This window comes from Moschus berezovskii, chromosome 17 (genome assembly GCF_049115385.1).
Source record: "Moschus berezovskii isolate FMDL1 chromosome 17, NW_MosBer_1.0, whole genome shotgun sequence".
Taxonomy (NCBI): Eukaryota; Metazoa; Chordata; class Mammalia; order Artiodactyla; family Moschidae; genus Moschus; species Moschus berezovskii.
The window spans coordinates 14,321,237-14,341,065 of record NC_142476.1 but is presented as its reverse complement, the minus strand read 5'-3'; the positions used below and the strand labels follow the sequence as shown (position 1 = coordinate 14,341,065).

General features: G+C 39.5%; 1 long non-coding RNA gene across 1 annotated transcript in view; it reads right to left on the bottom strand.

The window, feature by feature from the left end:
• Positions 1-396: 396 nt before the first annotated feature.
• LOC129551206 (uncharacterized) overlaps positions 397-19,829 on the bottom strand; it is an 86,110-nt gene continuing 66,677 nt past the window's right edge. The window contains exons 3-4 of the long non-coding RNA XR_008685003.2: positions 6,057-6,145; positions 397-1,747 (exon numbers count right to left, since the gene is read on the bottom strand). This is a non-coding gene — a long non-coding RNA (uncharacterized LOC129551206). The remainder of the gene's footprint in view (positions 1,748-6,056; positions 6,146-19,829) is intronic.

The window sequence follows — 19,829 nt, the reverse complement described above, 5'->3', positions numbered from 1 at the left end:
TCATGGTGGAAACTAGGTTTGGTTTTCTTTACATAATGATGAAACATTATGTCAATAGAATAGCCATCGTGACTTTGAAAAACTGTGCCAATGCCATGTTCAGCAGTATTTATTTTTAACAAAGAAATATAATGCTTGTGTTCTGAGACTTTGCAGGAATGGTTGATGCATCCTTTAGTTTGGAAAGGAGAAACACATTGACCATTATTCAAAATAATTAAAAAATTAACCCCTAGAGAACACTACCATGATAGCAACTCAACTTGTCTTATCCTGGTTTATTGTTAATCCCATAAATTAATATTAGAAAATTAAGAGCAATATTGTTCTACAGAAAATAAATATTTTCCTTGGAAACCATCTAGTTTTTGAAAAGAGGTAGACCTCTTGCTTATATATGTTTAAAATTTGTCAATGGAAGAGATCAGATATGCATAATCCAAAATAACACTTGCTAGTTTTTTTTTTCATTTAAAACAATCAAATACTACTTTACAATTATATTGTTAAATCATAAATTTAGTGACTACAACCAGATATTTAGAATATGGATAAAATTTTTCAAACCATCCATGCTTCATTCAAAAATATAGTCTACAACCTCGACCCTCCCAAGCTTTTTGACTTCATTCCTCATGAACTGTGTTATTAGAATGCCTTACTATTTTTGGAAGACATTGTGGATGTATTTCTGGCTTCATAAATTATACAAGCATCTGTTCTGTTCTTTCATTCAACAGGATACCAAGTGTTTTTTACATCAACCTGTGTGAAACAATGTATATAACACAATTTTATTTCCCATGAGTTTTTAGTAAGCACTCACTCTGTAGTAAAAAACAAAACAACAAAAAATTTTGAATGGTTAGGAAGGTAAAAGGGAAATGAAAATAGTAAACAAAAGTGATCCACGGGAATTATAAAACAGAATTTATGATGTAAAAGTAGTGTGTAATAGTTTTCTAGGGGTCATTCCACAGAGAAATTTTAAAATAGATGAGGTCAGCAGAACTTGATAACTTTTAAGTACAAGCTGTTTCTCTATTAAAAGATTACTTTTTGTGGCTTTAATAGTATATAAAATACTATATTCAGAAAATATGGCAGTTTATAAAGGTTTTTCATATGAAGTTCCAATATGCATTACACAACTTTTGGGTTACTACATCAAATCACTTTTTGGGGGGAAGGTGGCAAGTACTACCCTCTGGATTGTCAGGCAGTTCTCCACAATCACTTTTATACTAATTTATCCTTAAGAAAGAAAAATCTAAAGGAGACTTGGACATGCAAGAACCTTTCCTAATAATGACCAGCAGGTTTTCTCTACAGGTGACTTGTGGGCCAAGATAGGATTCTAACCAAAAGTCAAGTCCATTAAAGTGAACTATCACATCACTCAGTAAATGCTATGAAAATGAAATACTTTGCCACAGTTGCTCCTCAAATAGATGCTGCATGACATGTCTGGATTAACTGTCTAAAGAATTATTTTGAATGCTGATGAATGACCTCTTCTAGACATGATATTCTATGGGTTTTTTAAAATTTTTATTTTTTTATTTCCATCAAAAAGAATAAATGTATAGGCCTTAATATTTCCTCCATTCTACATTTTAAGAGAACAAATAGGCAAAACCCCAATATTTAGTTAACAATTCACAGTACTTTTTAAAGAAATGTTAATAGGTCAGCTTGTTCCTTGGACAATAGGACCACGTGGCAACTTGATTCATTGAAATCATAACTGAGGAAAGAAAAGACAAAAGACTGTCTGAACATCTTCAGATATCACTTCACGTTTGTACCGTCCTGAGAATGTTCCTTATTAAATATGCAGCAATAATCCAGATATTTTAACAATTTTAAACTAGTCATTATACTCTCTATAACTGTTTCTCCTCCAAAACACTTACACCAGAATTATTACATTTTCAATTATTACATATTAAAAAGTTTCCAGAGAGAGAGACAGGGGCAAAAGAGAGAAAGAAGGAAGAATAAAGCTTCCTTTCACCCAAATTTTAAAATCTTCACTGTTGCGTTGCTTCCCTCTCATATTAACATATCTTACAAAAAGAAATCAAATGACTTAAATATTCAAAAGGACCATATGATAATTCAAAATCTATGTGAGATGGAGTTAAACCATCTTTAATGGTGGTAGGTAATAGGAGAAAATTATGATTTAAGTGATCTTTATGACATCACTATTGACAACCCTGTAAGGACACCTCACCACTACTAATCAATCCAGGGAGAGAACACCTAGCTTCTGGCAAAAATACGCTATAACTTTATCATATTTTTCAGAGTTATTCCTTTTGGACTTAATAAACAAGCAGCCTCTCTCCTGTATTACCCATAAATGGTTATTAGAGATTAATGCAGAAGGAAACTGACAAAATGACACATTTGTAGAACTAGTTTCAACAACTGGTTATTTACTATTCATGATAGAGTGAGTCTAGAGTTAACAGTTTTTAATCAGTGAGGCTATTAACCCGATAATCTCAGATCAAAGTCAATGTTGGTGCTTTTTTTTATATCCTCTCTGAAACTCCAATTAAATACAACACTCTTCCTGGTTTCCTGTCTTAAAACTAGTGTTTAGTGTTGCCTGGAGGCTGGTGAGCAGCTGCAACATTCCAGCCGTGAAGCTGATGCTTTTTCATGGTGAGAGTACACAAATGCAAATGCTGTTACGTGTTTCTTCTGGAAAAGGAGCTACAAATGCAGATTTGGGGATGGGGGAAGCTTAGCGATCAATGGATTTCAGGCATAAGAGTATAGACATCCCACAAGTACTTAAAAGCTTTAAGGAAAAGATGACATTGTACAAATAAGCTCTTCATATAGCCACAGGATAATCAAAGCTTTGGTCTTTCCAGTGGTCATGCAGGGATGTGAGATTTGGACCATAAAGATAGCTGAAAAAAAGAAGAAAGTGAAAGTCGTTTAGTCGTGTCCGACTCTTTGCAACCCCATGGATTATGTGGTCCATGGAATTCTCCAGGCCAGAATACTGGAGTGGGAAACCCTTCCCTTCTTCAGGAGATCTTCCCAACCCAAGGATGGGACCCAGGGCTCCTGCATTGCAGGTGGATTCTTTACTGTCCAAGATGCCAGGGAAGCCCAAGAATACTGGAGTGGGTAGCCTATCCCTTCTCCAGCAGATCTTCCCGACCCAGAATCGAACCGGGGTCTCATGAATTGTAGGCGGATTCTACCAGGCAAGAAGGCTGAGTGCTGAAGAATTGATGCTTTGGAACTATTGTGCTGGATAAGACTCTTGAGAGTCCCTTGGCCTGCAAGGAGATCAATCCTAAAGAAAATCAACCGTGAATATTCATTGGAAGGACTGATACTGAAGCTCCAATATTTTGGAAATATTCCAAAACATATCCATCCCATGTGCCGGGATTTTCTAGAATCTAAAGTTAGAGTCACAGAAGCTAACCATCCTCCCAAATTCTAACACAAAAACCTTTGAACAGGTTTTGACTCATCACAGATCTTGGCCACCAGAATAGCTGATACCAACCTGATGCGAAGAGTTGATTCATTGGGGAAAAAAAACAAAACAAACCTGATGCTGGGAAAGATTGAGGGCAAGAGGAGAAGGGGGTGACAGAGGATGAGATGGTTGGATGGCAGCACCAACTCAAAGGACATAAGTTTTAGCAAGCTCCAGGAGATGGTGAAGGACAGGGAAGTCTGTGCTGCAGTTCATGGGGTCACAAAGAGTTAGATAGTAGTGAACAACAGCAGCATAGCCATAGGACCAGAAAGATAGTTATTCTCTAAAAGCATTAAATGTTATGCTCCATTGACAGATTCAGAAACACAGAATAATTGGGGATGAATTATCAGTGGTTGGATTCCACTCCCTACTCTAACCCCTTTTCATCACTGTATGCATACAATGTATAAATTTCTGTTTTAGTACCTGTTTGTTACCAAATTATTAGCTAAGGAGTTTTAAAATCAAAATTGTACAAGAAGACAAGATAAATGATTCTGTATGTATATATATTCTGAGACTTAAAGGCCGTTTGATATTTCCCACCGAACTTTCAAACGAGAGAAGGAAGTGTCGTTAAGTACACCAAGAAATGTGGAATTCTCGTCTCTATATTGAACATTTTTCTGTGTGACATGACCTTCAAAAATAAAAAATAGATACACCAACCGTTGTGTGAAGGTACATTGCATATGCCTCTCTTCCTTTGGCTGTTCTGCCAACTAGGCAGTGAGACTCTTGAGGTCCGGGACTGTTTCGCAAGGATCCACGGACCTTGGGGATCTGACATAATTCCTTGAATACAGTAAGCACACAATATGTGTGTGTGTCTTCCTTAATTCTCAGGCACAGGTCTATACCCAGCTGTCCACCAGACACAGTCTATACCCCCTCCACCCCGCATTTACCTGGCTTGATGTAAAACAGGGTGAAGGGAGCAGCTAACTTCCCCATGGGGGCCCCATGCGTCGGGATGTTCTAGAATCTAAAGTTGGAGTCACAGAAGCTAACCATTCTCCCAAATTCTAACACAGAAACCTTCGAACAGGTTTTGACTCATCACAGATTTTGGCCATCAGAATCGCTGATACCCAGCAACGCCAAGGGCCAACTTTTAGAAAAGTAATTCTTGTTTGCTCTTTATTAAAGTGTTTCATTAAATTAGGGATTTTTACTCTTACATGCAACGGATCATATACTTTATCCTGACCATGCGCCAAAAGCATAACATTTAAGCGACTAAGCAACAACATAGTCATGAATATGTTTCTAGCCATTAAATGAACTTTTTTGAGTGACTTAACACTTCTTCCAATAATATTCTTAGTTTTGAAAGCATTACTGTTGTCTTTATTTTCCAGACAAGGGTATTATGGAAAGAATAATAACACGGACCCATTCTTTAGCTGCTCCAAGCTTAATTTAGTGAAAAACTGTATGGGGGGAGCAGAAAAGGAGGCGACGTCCCCTAGTTAGACAAAAGTGCCCCTTGGAAATGGTTTTTTCTACTTCTGTTCTTGTCAAAATATACCTTTGGTAGTGAGTTTTCTGCCCCCATCTGCTCTGGAATCTAAATATTGTAACCACATATTGTTTTCCCAGTGAGGAAAGATCTGGTAAAAATAAAAATAAGATAATTTGATTCTGTCCACCACGATGACCTTTAGAGGTATTTCATTAAGTAAGGTGAAAATTTGCGTTGATCTTTTCATTCCAGTCCTTGTGAATCAATCAACTGTTAGAGGCACCAAACTTTGTAACATTAAGGATGTTTCAACTCTTTTGAAAACTGAATTACTAGAGGAAAGTTGTTGTCTTTCAGTATCTTTAAAAAGTAGGGTTAAAAAGAAAGTGAGGTTGGATTTAGACAAATCCCAAAAGTGATCAAGAGGAGATTCCCTGGGTTATAGTTTCATCCTCTAGGACGATTAACTCTGAAGGCCCAGTGGAATTTGGGTTACATATTAGGATTCGTTTATACCAAAATCTGCTATGGTTTTTCCATGGTCATGTATGGATGTGAGAGTTGGACTGTGAAGAAAGCTGATCGCCGAAGAATTGATGCTTTTGAACTGTGGTGCTGGAGAAGACTCTTGAGAGTCCCCTGGACTGCAAGGAGGTCCAACCAGTCCATTCTAAAGGAGATCAATCCTGGGTGTTCATTGGAAGGACTGATGCTGAAGCTGAAACTCCAATACTTTGGCCACCTCATGCGACGAGTTGACTCACTGGAAAAGAGTCTGATGCTAGGAGGGATTGGGGGTGGGAGCAGACGGGGACGACGGAGGATGAGATGGCTGGATAATATCACCGACTCAATGGACATGAGTTTAAGTGAACTCCGGGAGTTGGTGATGGACAGGGAGGCCTGGCGTGCTGTGATTCATGGGGTCGCAAAGAGTCAGACACAACTGAGCGACTGAACTGAACTGAACTGATCCCAAAATCAGTCACATTAACAAAATTGACATTTATAAAAAGTCTCAGCAAATGGAAAATTTGTTCCACAAAAGAAACCCAAAGGCTTACTTACTAATGGTCAAGATGCTATCGATTACCAGGCTCTCAAGGGAAAATGTTCTAGACTTCTTAGATGCTTCTTCTTTATTAACATCATGTTAGCTAGAAGACATTTTCCCCAAAAGACAATGTTAGAAAGAGCTTTAAAAATACCGTAAGAAAGTTTACTTGAGTCTTTTCTCCCCCCAATGTTTCTTTTGCTTTTTTAGACTCAGTTCCTAGCCATGTCCAAAAAGTCGATAATCACACCACTGCCACGTTATGACTTTTACTGTGCTTTTCAGCAAAGCTTTCTCGCTGAGACGCTTGGTTACACTGTGGTCATCTTATTACATCTAAAGTTGCATTTTTAAATTTTTCTTTGGATTTCTGCTTATTGCTCACAAGAAGAAATTCTGAACAGAAGATAATAAATTGTATTACATAGCTGCCTAAAAGGCTAAAGCATTCCTCAAAGAGTTTCAAACATGTTGATTAATTTGAGCAATCCAATTAGTTTCTCCCCATACCTCATCCTTTATATCACAGGAAAGGCATACTTTACATAAGGATATTTACAGAGAAAAGTCTATTATTTGGATATGCTTCAGTCTACTTTCAGCTTTTATTGTATGGTTAAAAAAAGAAAAATAATTTTGGTAATAACTTGTCAAAACAGTTTTCTCAATTCTTCTTGCTATTTTAGGGTAGCAGAAATGGTTTACTAAATGGTGTTTTTGACCTAAATGATCACTTAAAAATAGCTTCTTTCACATTTTCAATTTGATACTCTGTCCAGTTACATTAAGATCACCTCAAAGATGCAAACTGTTGCTAACTTATACTGACTTCAAAGAAACTGTAAAAGTTGAATTCTATGTACCCAAACTATATGACTATAATTTTAATTAACGAAATTAACTCCATGAAAGACCTTTCAATGAGAACTTTTAAGTTACCACAGTTTCCCAATACCATACTGAAAACATTCGAGGGCACTGCAGAGAAATATTATCATTTCCTTGGGATAAAAAGTTGGTATAAAAAAGCTAAAAATGTCCCTTGGAGGCAAAAGATATGAAAGAGTAAGTTTCCTTTCTGTTATGGGAAATAGCTTGTGGCATATGGCAGAAAGAATGGCAAAGGGCTCCATTTTCCTGCTGCCGTTAAATATAACTTTTTACTTTAGCTAAAACCAATCTTATATTGAAAGTACAATTTTTGCAAAGCTCTGTGGTTACTAAATATACATTATTGAAGTGGACAGTAAAATTTTAAAATTAGCTGTACATCCATTATCACGAATCTGGAATACTTTGGGAGAAATAGTGGAATAAAAATATACACAGTATACTGAGAAATTCAAAACAGATGTCTCCTAAAATTCAGTATATTTACATACTTGTAAATAGTATCTCTTTCCAAAACATGACATTTCTCCTTTAGGACAGTTTGTGTGTGTCCATGGGATGGTGGGGTGGCAGAAGAAGAATAAATTTAATCCAAACTTCTACACTTGATGATACTGCCTAAGATGGAGCTCTTACAGCTATTCCAAGAGCAACAGAATGTTTCTATTTGAAGAAACATCCAAGTGACTAAAGATCGGTGATTTGCTTCAAGTCGACTTATTTTCATGCTTTTGCACGTGTCTTGGGGAATATTTGCTCAACACTACCCCCTTGTTTTTTTTCTTTTAATAGTTTTAACGATGTCAGAGATTGATACATAAAAACAAAAGCCAGGGCTGTTTTCAAGTATTTTTCAGCAGGAAGACGACTGAGTGCAGAGGCCGCATCCATCTTCTGATTCTATGGCTCCCTGGCTTGCTTCTCGGTTCTCAGCAGTGTGGTCAGGGAGTCCTCACAGAGCCTTGGAAATATATGCAAGGTCTCTAGGAATCTGAGGTTAAAATTCCAAACAGGACCAACCCATCTTTCCCGCTTTAGGTTTAGAAGCAAACATGAAAACCAAACAACTTCTATTGCTAATTTAGCAATGCACATCAAAGCCCCACATACATCAATAAAATATCTTTCCATCTGAAACGACCCGTGTTTAAATTTTTTTCTTAGTAGAATAACACAATAAAGAAAGGAAACAAAGGAGGGAGGGATGCAGGAAGGACAAGGAAAGATTTCTAAATGGGCAGGGTGTAAGGTCGGGCTCTGATGGTTTCCATTGACTCCGCCCCGAGGTCCCTCACTAGCCCGGATGCTCTTTGTGTCTGCTTGTTCCTTAAATGGTTATGTTTCTTTCCCTTAAATCTTCTATTGGCTCTATCTGCCTCTTGCTGCATTCCTCGGCACCTAATCGACGAGAGCCAATGGTCAACCAGTATGTCACTCATGAACTCATTGTCCAGCCTAACACTGGCGAGACCAATCCTGGCCACACACACAAGCGGCTGTCGGACAGTTGACCATTCAGAATCTCACGTTCCTGTGCTTTCCCTTATTTAGGCCTGTCCAGACTGTATGATGTTATTTCCTGCCCCAAAAGCATATAAACCGCACCCTGCCTTTGTTCGGTGCAGAACTCCTCGTGGCCATCCTTGCGGTCAGTGGGTTCTGCCCGGAGCGCACTGCTATTAAAGCCTGTTACTTTCTTTCGGTGTCTGGGTCATTTTCTTGCAGTTTAAGGCGCCCTTGCGCGAGACCTTACACATGGTACCATTCTACCAGCAGTATCACATTAAAAAAAAAAAAGGAAAACAAACCAAAAAATAAACAGAAACTTCAGTGTTTCATCTTTGTTTTTCTTTGTGAAATTTAAAATTATGAAAACCTATGGTTTCATTACAGAGAATATCAATGTGAGAGTTGATACCAAATAGAATACATATTGGAGAAGGAAATGGCAACCCACTCCAGTGTTCTTGCCTGGAGAATCCCAGGGACGGGGGAGCCTGGCGGGCTGGCGTCTATGGGGTCGCACAGAGTCGGACACAACTGAAGTGACTTAGCAGAATACATATTATACTATAAATAGAGAGCTCTGCACTACTTTGAATATAGATTATTGGCTAAATATGAGCGTAAATTGGGATCACTCTTAATGTAGCTAAACATACTCACATAATCTCTTAAATGGGCTTTCCTGGTGGCTCAAATGGTAAAGAATCTACCTCCAGTGTGGGAGATTTGTGTTTGATACCTGGATTGGGAGGATCCATTGAAGGGGGAAATGGTAACCCACTCCTGTAATCTTGCCTGGAGAATTCCATGGACAGAGGAGCCTTGCACAAAGAGCAGCTAACACTTTCACTTTTCACACACTCTCATGAGAAATCTTAAGAAAATAACCCTGAAATTACTGATGAGTTCATGAAGTGATGCTGACAAATGACTGAAGCTCATTCTATTTCTTTTATTATAAAGACTAGTCTAAGATCACATTTCCTATCAAAATAGATGAGTCAAACTTCCAACTCTTTGGACTTTTCTCCACGTAGTTTAATCACATCATTTCATCTCATGAAAGAGGAAATGACTGCTTAGAAAATTTAAGTCACTTTGCCTGAAAGCCAATAAAGCTACAGAGCCAGAGCCAGGAGTCAATCCCTAGTCCCAGCCGGGGACCGTGTCAATCATCGCTTCCTCCTATCAGGAACTCCGAGAAGCTCACGAGCTCCATGAACATCTCTTCCACCTCTCAGGACGGTCATTATTGTTCAGCTCCTTGCTCTATTTTTGATTTATTATACAAGCTTATTTTTATTCTGTTTCAGCCAAAGGTAACACCTAGAGTTCCATAATCTTTAATTATAACATCATTCACCTCCCATTCGAATTGTTTTTAATCTCCTTCATTGTTTGTCTTTGAAAAATGCGTTTAACAACCTCGAACATCCCTGTACCTTCCCATCAGTGCCAACACACTGTTGCCATGGGGACAGCCAACCGCTCATCTGCGCCCCCCCCACCTCAGCCTGTCTCCCCAAAGCCACTGGCAAATATATCTGATCTCAAAATGTCATCAAACATCAACCTCCATTCATTTTGCTTTTGAAAAGCAAGGAGGCTTAATGAATTTTTTTTCTTTGCTATTTTTCCCTGGGAAAGGACTGGACTGCTTTCTGTTTTGCAATAAATAAAAAACTTTTAATCTAACTCTTTAATCCCTGAATACTTTTTCTTTCCTCTTCCTCTGCTCCCCTCCCCGACTCTTTTCTCCTTCCCTTTTCTTTTCTTCTGTTCCCTCCTTCTCCTTCTTCTCCAAAAATAGCTACCTTATTTTTCACTATTAGAAAAGAAAAGGGGGAAACATAATTTGGAAACAGAACAAAGCATTACCTGCAGGATTATACATTTGACCTTAAAATTGCATTTTTTCAATTTATCTTACCATATTGAATTGATATTCAAAAAGTTAAAAGCTCATGTTCTGTCTGATCCATGTGAGAGATACCTAATAATACATTGGAAGAGATATTTCCCAATATTTGTTATTAATATAGAGGTTTGGGGTAACTACTACACAACTTCAAATTTTGCTATTTATGGTTTTTCCCTCTTGCCTTTTACCTCCAAACTAATCTGTGTACATCAGTGTATAGATCACTGGATTTTTAAAATATAAAACTCTTCTAAATGTCTTGAGAAATGAAGGATGAGGATGGGAAAGACCATAAAAATGAGAAAAAACAAATTTTTGAAGTCTTGTCTGACCAGCAGCAAAGCTCAATGCAACAGTCTACAGCCCTCTAGAGCAGCAGACGCCAAAATTTCTAGCACCAGGGAAGGGTTTCGTGGAGACAATTTTTATAAGGACTGGGGTGGGGGCTGGTTTGGGGCTGATTCAAGTACATTACGCTTATAGTACACTTTATTTCTGTTATTATTATCAGCTCCACCTCAGACCATCAGGCACTAGATCCCAGAGGTTGGGAACATATTGCCCTACGGAATCTGTGCCTCCTCAACAGCAGAAGTGTCCTCGGTCCCTGCCCTCTCCCATAAAGAGTCTGGCTCATCTGGGGCCCACAACTGCCAGAAGAACCAGTCAGCAAGATGATGCACTGTTGTTGTTTTTTTCTCTATGATCCTTGCTAAGAAGATTGAGGGAGTGGATTTCCCAGAAATACATTAAGTACTAGATGACAAGAAAGTTGGTTTATTTTATTTTATTTTATTTTTTTTTGAACAGAGGAAAATTTATGCGTCGAACCTGGACTGGTCACTTATGATAATATACATGCTACAATTCCATTCTCTCCAATCATTCCACCTTCACCCTCTCCCACAGAGTCCCAAAGACTGTTCTAAATGCCTATGTCTCTTTTGCAGTCTCTTATACAGGGTTCAGGTTACCATTTTTCTAAATTCCATATATATGCGTTAATATACGGTATTGATGTTCTTCTTTCTGGCTTACTTCACTCTGTATAATTGGCTCCAATTTCATCCACCTCATTAAAACTGATTCAAATGCATTCTTTTTGATGGCTGAGAAATACTCCATTGTGTATATGTACCAAAGCTTTCTTATCCATTCATCTGCAGATGGACATCTAGGTTGCTTCCATGTCCTGGCTATTATAAACAGTGCTGCAATGAACATTGGAGTACACGTGTCTCTTTCAATTCTGGTTTCCTCGGTGTGTATGCCCAGGAGTGCGATCGCTGGATCATATGGCAGTTCTATTTCCAGTTTTCTGAGGAATCTCCACACTGTTCTCCATAGTGGCTGTACTAGTTTGCATTCCCACCAACAGTGTAAGAGGGTTCCCTTCTCTCCACACCCTCTCCAGCACTTATTGCATGTAGACTTTTGGATAGCAGCCATTCTGACTGGTGTGAAATGGTATCTCATTGTGGTTTTGATTTGCATTTCTCTGATGATGAGGGATGTTGAGCATTTTTTCATGTGTTTATTAGCCATCTTTATGTCTTCTTTGGAGAAATATCTGTTTAGTTCTTTGGCCCATTTTTTGATTGGGTCACTTAGTTTTCTGGAATTAAGCTGCAGGAGCTGCTTGTATAATTTGGAGATTAATCCTTTATCAGTTGCTTCATTTGCTATTATTGTCTCCCATTCTGAAGGTTGTCTTCTCACCTTGCTTAGAGTTTCCTTTGCTGTGCAGAAGCTTTTGATTTTAATTAGGTCCCATTTGTTTATTTTTGCTTTTATTTCCAATATTCTGGGAGGTGGGTTTTGGAGGATCCTGCTGTGGTTTATGTCGGAGAGTGTTTTGCCTACGTTCTCCTCTAGGAGTTTTATAGTTTCTGGTCTTACATTTAGATCTTTAATCCATTTTGAGTTTATTTTGGTGTATGGTGTTAGGAAGTGTTCTAGTTTCATTCTTTTACAAGTGGCTGACCAGTTTTCCCAGCACCACTTGTTAAAGAGACTGTCTTTTCTCCATTTTATATTCTTGCCTCCTTTGTTGAAGATAAGGTGTCCATAGGAGCGTGGGTTTATCTCTGGGCTTTCTATTTTGTTCCATTGATCTATATTTCTGTCTTTATGCCAGTACCATACTGTCTTGATGACTGTGGCTTTGTAATAGAGCCTGAAGTCCGGCAGGTTAATTCCCCCAGTTCCATTCTTCTTCCTCAAGATTGCTTTGGCTATTCGAGGTTTTTTGTATTTCCATACAAATTGTGAGATTATTTGTTCTAGTTCTGTGAAAAATATTGTTGGTAGCTTGATAGGGATTGCATTGAATGTATAAATTACTTTGGGTAGTATACTCATTTTTACAATATTTATTCTTCCAATCCACGAACACGGTATATTTCTCCATCTATTCATGTCCTCTTTGATTACTTTCACTAGTGTTTTATAGTTTTCTATGTACAAGTCTTTTGTTTCCTTAGGTAGATATATTCCTAAGTATTTAATTGTTTTCATTGCAACAGTGAATGGAATAGTTTCCTTAATTTCTCTTTCTATTTTCTCATTATTAGTGTATAGGAATGCAAGGGATTTCTGTGTGTTGATTTTATATCCTGCAACTTTGCTGTAATCATTGATTAGCTCTAGTAGTTTTCTGGTAGAGTCTTTAGGGTTTTCTGTGTAGAGGATCATGTCATCAGCGAACAGTGAAAGCTTTACTTCTTCTTTTCCAATTTGTATTCCTTTTATGTCTTTTTCTGCTCTGATTGCTGTGGCCAAAACTTCCAGAACTATGTTGAATAGTAGTGGTGAGAGTGGGCACCCTTGTCTTGTTCCTGACTTTAGGGGAAATGCTTTCAGTTTTTCACCATTGAGGATAATGTTTGCTGTGGGTTTGTCATATATAGCTTTTATTATGTTGAGGTATGTCCCTTCAATTCCCACTTTCTGGAGAGTTTTTATCAAAAATGGATGTTGAATTTTGTCGAAGGCTTTCTCTGCATCTATTGAGATAATCATATGATTTTTATTTTTCAATTTGTTAATGTGGTGTATTACGTTGATTGATTTGCGTATATTGAAGAATCCTTGCATTCCTGGGATAAAGCCCACTTGGTCATGATGTATGATCTTCTTAATGTGTTGTTGGATTCTGATTGCTAGAATTTTGTTAAGGATTTTTGCATCTATGTTCATCAGTGATATTGGCCTATAGTTTTCTTTTTTTGTGGGGTCTTTACCAGGTTTTGGGATTAGGGTGATGGTGGCCTCATAGAATGAGTTTGGAAGTTTCCCTTCCAGTTGGTTTATTTTAATACATAATTCATTGAACGCAATTTTCCTGCATCATTTTATGAAGTAAAAGGAAGATCCTTCAGTTCAGTTCAGTCGCTCAGTCGTGTCTGACTCTGCGACCCCATGAATCACAGCACGCCAGGCCTCCCTGTCCATCACCAACTCCTGGAGTTCACTCAAACTCAAGTCCATCGAGTTGGTGATGCCATCCAGCCATCTCATTCTCTGCTGTCCCCGTCTCCTCCCACCCCCAATCCCTCCCAGCATCAGACTCTTTTCCAGTGAGTCAACTCGTCGCATGAGGTGGCCAAAGTATTGGACTTTCAGCTTTAGCATCAGTCCTTCCAATGAACACCCAGGATTGATCTCCTCTAGAATGGACTGGTTGGATCTCCTTGCAGTCCAAGGGACTCTCAAGAGTCTTCTCCAGCACCACAGTTCAAAAGCATCAATTCTTTGGCGATCAGCTTTCTTCACAGTCCAACTCTCACATCCATACATGACCACGGGAAAAACCATAGCCTTGACTAGACGGACCTTGGTTGGCAAAGTAATGTCTCTGCTTTTTAATATGCTATCTAGGTTGGTCATAACTTTCCTTCCAAGGAATAAGCGTCTTTTAATTTCATGACTGCAATCAGCATCCGCAGTGATTTTGGAGCCCAAAAAAATAAAGTTTGACACTGTCTCCACTGTTTCCCCATCTATTTCCCATGAAGTGATGGGACCAGATGCCATGATCTTTGTTTTCTGAATGTTGAGCTTCAAGCCAAACTTTAGAAGAGGTCAGATAGAATAGTTTTTTTTTTTTAATTCTAAAGGAGCAATAACCAAATTAAAAATAATTTTCCATTCATTTGAATTGAATCAATTTAAATTGAAGACAACTCAGAGCCAGTTTTAAGGGGGCTGCTGCTAAGCCTTCAAGCTGCCACGGCTGGAGCTGGCCAGAGTCCCTGAATGCTGTCCCTTCACTTCAGGCTCCTGTGAGGGAGAAGCCTCAGCACTCTGGGGCTTGGGTTAGAACCAGCAGATGTAACCTATGCCTGATGGGTGGGGTCACTTCTTTGTTTCCTTTGCTTTCTAACTGAAATAGAGTTCATTTACAATATTGTGTTAGTTTCAGGTTACAGCACAGTGACTCAGATAGTTAGAAAACATTACAGACGCAATGGAGATGAATTTGAGCAAACTCTGGGAGACGTGGAGGACAGGGAAGCCTGGTGTGCTGCCATAGATATATATGTATTATATATACAATTATATATACAATACAACCATATTGTATATTGTATATACATATCAGTTCAGTTCAGCCGCTCAGTCGTGTCTGACTCTTTGCGACCCCATGAATCACAGAACACCAGGCCTCCCTGTCCATCACCAACTCCCGGAGTTTACCCAAACTCATGTCCATTGAGTTGGTGATGCCATCCAGCCTTCTCATCCTCTGTTGTCCCCTTCTCCTCCTGCCTTTAATATTTCCCAGCATCAGGGTCTTTTCCAATGAGTCAGCTCTTTGCATCAGGTGGCCAAAGTATTGGAGTTTCAGCTTCAACATCAGTCCTTTCAGTGAACACCCAGGACTGATCTCCTTTAGGATGGACTGGTTGGATCTCCTTGTAGTCCAAGGGACTCTCAAGCATCTTCTCTAATGCCACAGTTCAAAAGCATCAATTCTTTTGCACTCAGCTTTCTTTAGAGTCCAACTCTCATGTCCATACATAACTACTGGAAAAACCATGGCCTTGACTAGATGGACCTTTGTTGACAAAGTAATGTCTTTGCTTTTTAATATGCTATCTAGGTTGGTCATAACTTTCCTTCTAAGGAGCAAGTGTCTTTTAATTTCATGGCTGCAATCAGCATCCGCAGTGATTTTGGAGCCCAGAAAAATAAAGTCAGCCACTGTTTCCACTGTTTACCCATCTATTTGCCAGGAAGTGATGGGATCAGATGCCATGATCTTAGTTTTCTGAATGTTGAGCTTTAAGCCAACTTTTTCACTCTCCTCTTTCACTTTCATCAAGAGGCTCTTTAGTTCTTCTTCACTTTCTGCCATAAGGGTGGTGTCATCTGCATGTCTGAGATTATTGATATTTCTCCTGGCAATCTTGATTCCAGATTGTGCTTCCTCCAGCCGAGCGTTTCTCATGATGTACTCTGCATATAAGTTAAATAAGCATGGTGACAATACACAGCCTTGATGTACTCCTTTCCCAATTTGGAACCAGTCTGTCATTCCATGTCCAGTTCTGACTGTTGCTTCCTGACCGGAATACAGGTTTCTCAAGAGGAAGGTCAGGTGGTCTGGTGGTAGTCCCATCTCTTTCAGAATTTTTCACAGTTTATTGTGATCCACACAGTCAAAGGCTTTGGCATAGTCAACATTTATGCTAAGTCACGTCAGTCATGTCAGACTCTGTGCGATCCTGTAGACGGCAGCCCACCAGGCTCCCCCGTCCCTGGGATTCTCCAGGCAAGAACACTGGAGTGGGTTGCCATTTCCTTCTCCAGTGCATGAAAGTGAAAAGTGAAGTCTCTCAGTCATGTCCGACTCTTAGCGATCCCACGGACTGCAGCCTACCAGCTCCTCCGTCCATGGGAGTTTCCAGGCAAGAGTGCTGGAGTGGGTCGCCAGTGCCTTCTCCTTATGTATTATATATGTTCTTTTTCAGACTCTTTTCCATTGTAAGTTATTACAAGATATTGGATGTAGTTCTCTTCTTCTAGGGAATATTCCAAGGACCTCTTAGCTCTCTTCTAGGGGTCCAGTGACAGCTTTCAGGTATAGGGTTGAGTGCCAGGACAAGTCCTTTGCCCCAGGGCAGCGTGGGGTCCCCAGTGAGGCATTGCTCTGAAGGAGGACTCAGCACACCCACCAGGGACAGAACGTCCATCCCCAGGGAAGCCTGGGACAGCTGAATGTGATAAAGAGCCCTTGTCTGCAGCTCCTGGCTGTCCGTTGATGGTGTGAACACAGACTGGAAAAACGCAGCCCACAGAAGTACAGGGGCCTGAATTATAACACAGCGATTACGTAGGGCAGCCCTGACTCCAAGTTCTGGAGTAATGAACATGTTTTCAGGACAAAGAAGCTAAATTCATAATGTATAGTTGGCACTGTGCCCATTGCCATGCCTTTTGGACAAGTAAAATAATTAGAAACCTACATATTCTACCAACTCTATGTGAATTTTTTGATCAATTTCTGTAACTCTTTTTGGAATTAAATATAGCACATGCTTTTTAAAATATTTTTTTAAGATTTTTTTTTTGATGTGGACCATTTCTAAAGTCTTTATTGTATTTGTTACAGTTTTGCTTCTGCTTTATGTTTTGGATTTTTGGCTATGAGGCATGTGGGATTTTAGCTTCCCAACTAGGGAGCAAACCCACTCACAGCCCCTGCATTGGAAGGTGAAGTCTTAACCACTGGACTGCCAGGGAAGGCCCTAGCCATGGGTTCGATCCCTGGTCAGGGAACTAAGTTCCTACATGCGTCACTGCCCAAAATCCAAAATATAAAACGGAAGTAATATTGTAGCAAATTTAATAAAGACTTAAAAAAAAAGTCTTAACAAAATAATTAGTACCCAAGTTTGCAGGACTAGTCAGGAGTGACCTGTGACTCAGGCTAGTTCAGTGTGATGCCACAGTCTATGCTTAACAGGCGTCAGCAAACTGCAGTCCACTGGTGAAGTCTGGCCCAATGTTCACTTTTATAAATAAAGTTTTATTGGAATACACACAAACAAAAAATAAAATAGTACCATGGTTACTTTCTCTATCAACTTACTCTGTTTTGCTTAATTGCAAATATCACCATAGGACATTATATTAGATATGAATGTAGTCATTTAATAAATAGATCATGAACTCCTGATAGATACCAGCTGCATTCTAGAGCCTTGGGACAGAGTAGAGAGTAAAACAGACAAATGGCCCTCCCTTCTTGGAGTTTGTCCTTTATGAGGAAGCCGCAACACAAACAGGACCAACAGGTAAAGACGGGTGTGCTAGTACAGAGGGCCAAAGATTAAAAACAGGGCAGAATAAGCAATGCAGGCTGTGAAAATGGTTGACCTGAAATTTAAAGTAGGTAGCCAGTAAAGGTGACTTTTCAATAAGAATCTTAATGCTGGGAAGGGTCGAAGCTTTTGCCCCTCTTTAGAAAGAAAGCTCCAGGAAGAAGGAACAGCCTTGTTATGGGTGGAGGAAGGAGAGAGCTCTTTTTTTGATAAATCGGTTTATCAGTTCAGTCCACGGGGTTGCAAAGAGTGGGACACAACTGAGCGACTGAGCCTAGCCGAGCTGAGTTTATCAGCTGACTGTCTGTCCCATAGCACTAGAATGAATGCTCAGGAGAGCAGGACTTTTATCTCAGAGCCTAGAACCGAAAGCTCCCACTAAGCATGTCTGAATCAAACACAGTTTACAAATGAAGATGTTGAGACACAGCAGTTAGGGAGCTGCTCAAAGGACCAGGTGGCCACAGGTGGTGACTGTACACATTGGGCAACAGCGAAAATCTCAGCACAGCCTGCCTTCTCACCACCACTGTCTTCTGCGGTTCTTGGAGCCACCAGTTCTCTCTGAAGGTAAGGACACAAGGGATGAAGACTGAAGACTGAACTGGGAATCAGAAAAGGTGATGAAAAGAAGGAAAGAAAGGAATGCTTCTGGATTATCTGTTTTATTCCCAATTTTAAATTTAGATTCAGAAAGCCTAACACACATTCCCCAAGTTTTATTCGAAGATTATCTGAATTGAAGACGGGTGCGATCATTGCTTGGCAAGGAATGAGTGGTTGGTCTTGGCTATTTTATACCACTGTCTGAGTTGGGGCGATATTTCTCTCCATGCCTCAGTTTATTTTGCTGCAAATAGAAAAGATTGGGTTGGATAAACCTGACATCCCTTCCCACTTTAATGGTCTCTTTTCTCTAAACATTAAGTCCCTGAAAATAGGCTCAAAAGTTTTGAACAACTCTTGTCCATTAAAGAGATAAACAATCCAATTTAAAAATGGGCAGAAGAACTGAATAGCTAGCTGTTTTTCCAAAGAGGAAATGCTGATGGCTAACAGGCCATGGAAAGATGCTCAGCTTCACCACGCATCAGGGAAATGCAAACTGAAAACACAGTAAGATATCATGTCACACCTATCAGAACAACTGTCATCAAAATAACACAAATAACAAATCTGGGCAAAGATGTGGAGAAAAGGGAACCCTTATACAGTTTGTGGGAAGGTACGTTTGTGAAGCCACTGTGGAAAACAGTACGGAAGTTTCTCAAAGAACTACCACATAACCCAGCTATCATGTTCCCGGGTCAGTATCCCCAAACCCCACTAATTTATAAAAACATACAAGCTCCAATGTTCTTAGAAGCATTATTTACAAGAGCCAAGGCAGGAGAACAACCTAAGTGTCCATCAACAGAAGAATGGATAAAAAAGATGTGGTACACATACACAGCCAAGAAAAAGAATAAAACTGTGTCATCTGCAAGAGCATGGATGAGAGCATAATGGATGAGCGACTGGATGGAGAGCATAATGCTAAGTGAGGTAAGCCAGACAGAGGAAGAGAAATAGTGGATGATATAATTTATATGTGGAGTCTTAAAAATACAAAAACAGACAAGCAGACTCACAAATGAGGGCTTACCAGTGGGGAAGAGGAGAGGGACAATACAGGGGGTAGGGGATCACATAAGCTATTGATATATATATCAAGTGTATATTGTAGAACATGAGGAATGTAACTGTTATTTTCGTAATAACTATAAATGGAATATAACCTTCAACAGTTTGGAATCACGGTATTATACACCTGTAAGCTAGTTATGACCAACCTTGATAGTATATTAAAAAGCAGAGACATTACTTTGCCAACCAAGGTCCGTCTAGTCAAGGCTATGGTTTTTCCCGTGGTCATGTATGGATGTGAGAGTTGGACTGTGAAGAAGGCTGATCGCCGAAGAATCGATGCTTTTGAACTGTGGTGTTGGAGAAGACTCTTGAGAGTCCCTTATACTGCAAGGAGATCCAATCAGTCCATTCTAAAGGAGATCAATCCTGGATGTTCATTGGAGGGACTGATGCTAAAGCTGAAACTGCAATACTTTGGCCACCTCATGCGACGAGTTGACTCACTGGAAAAG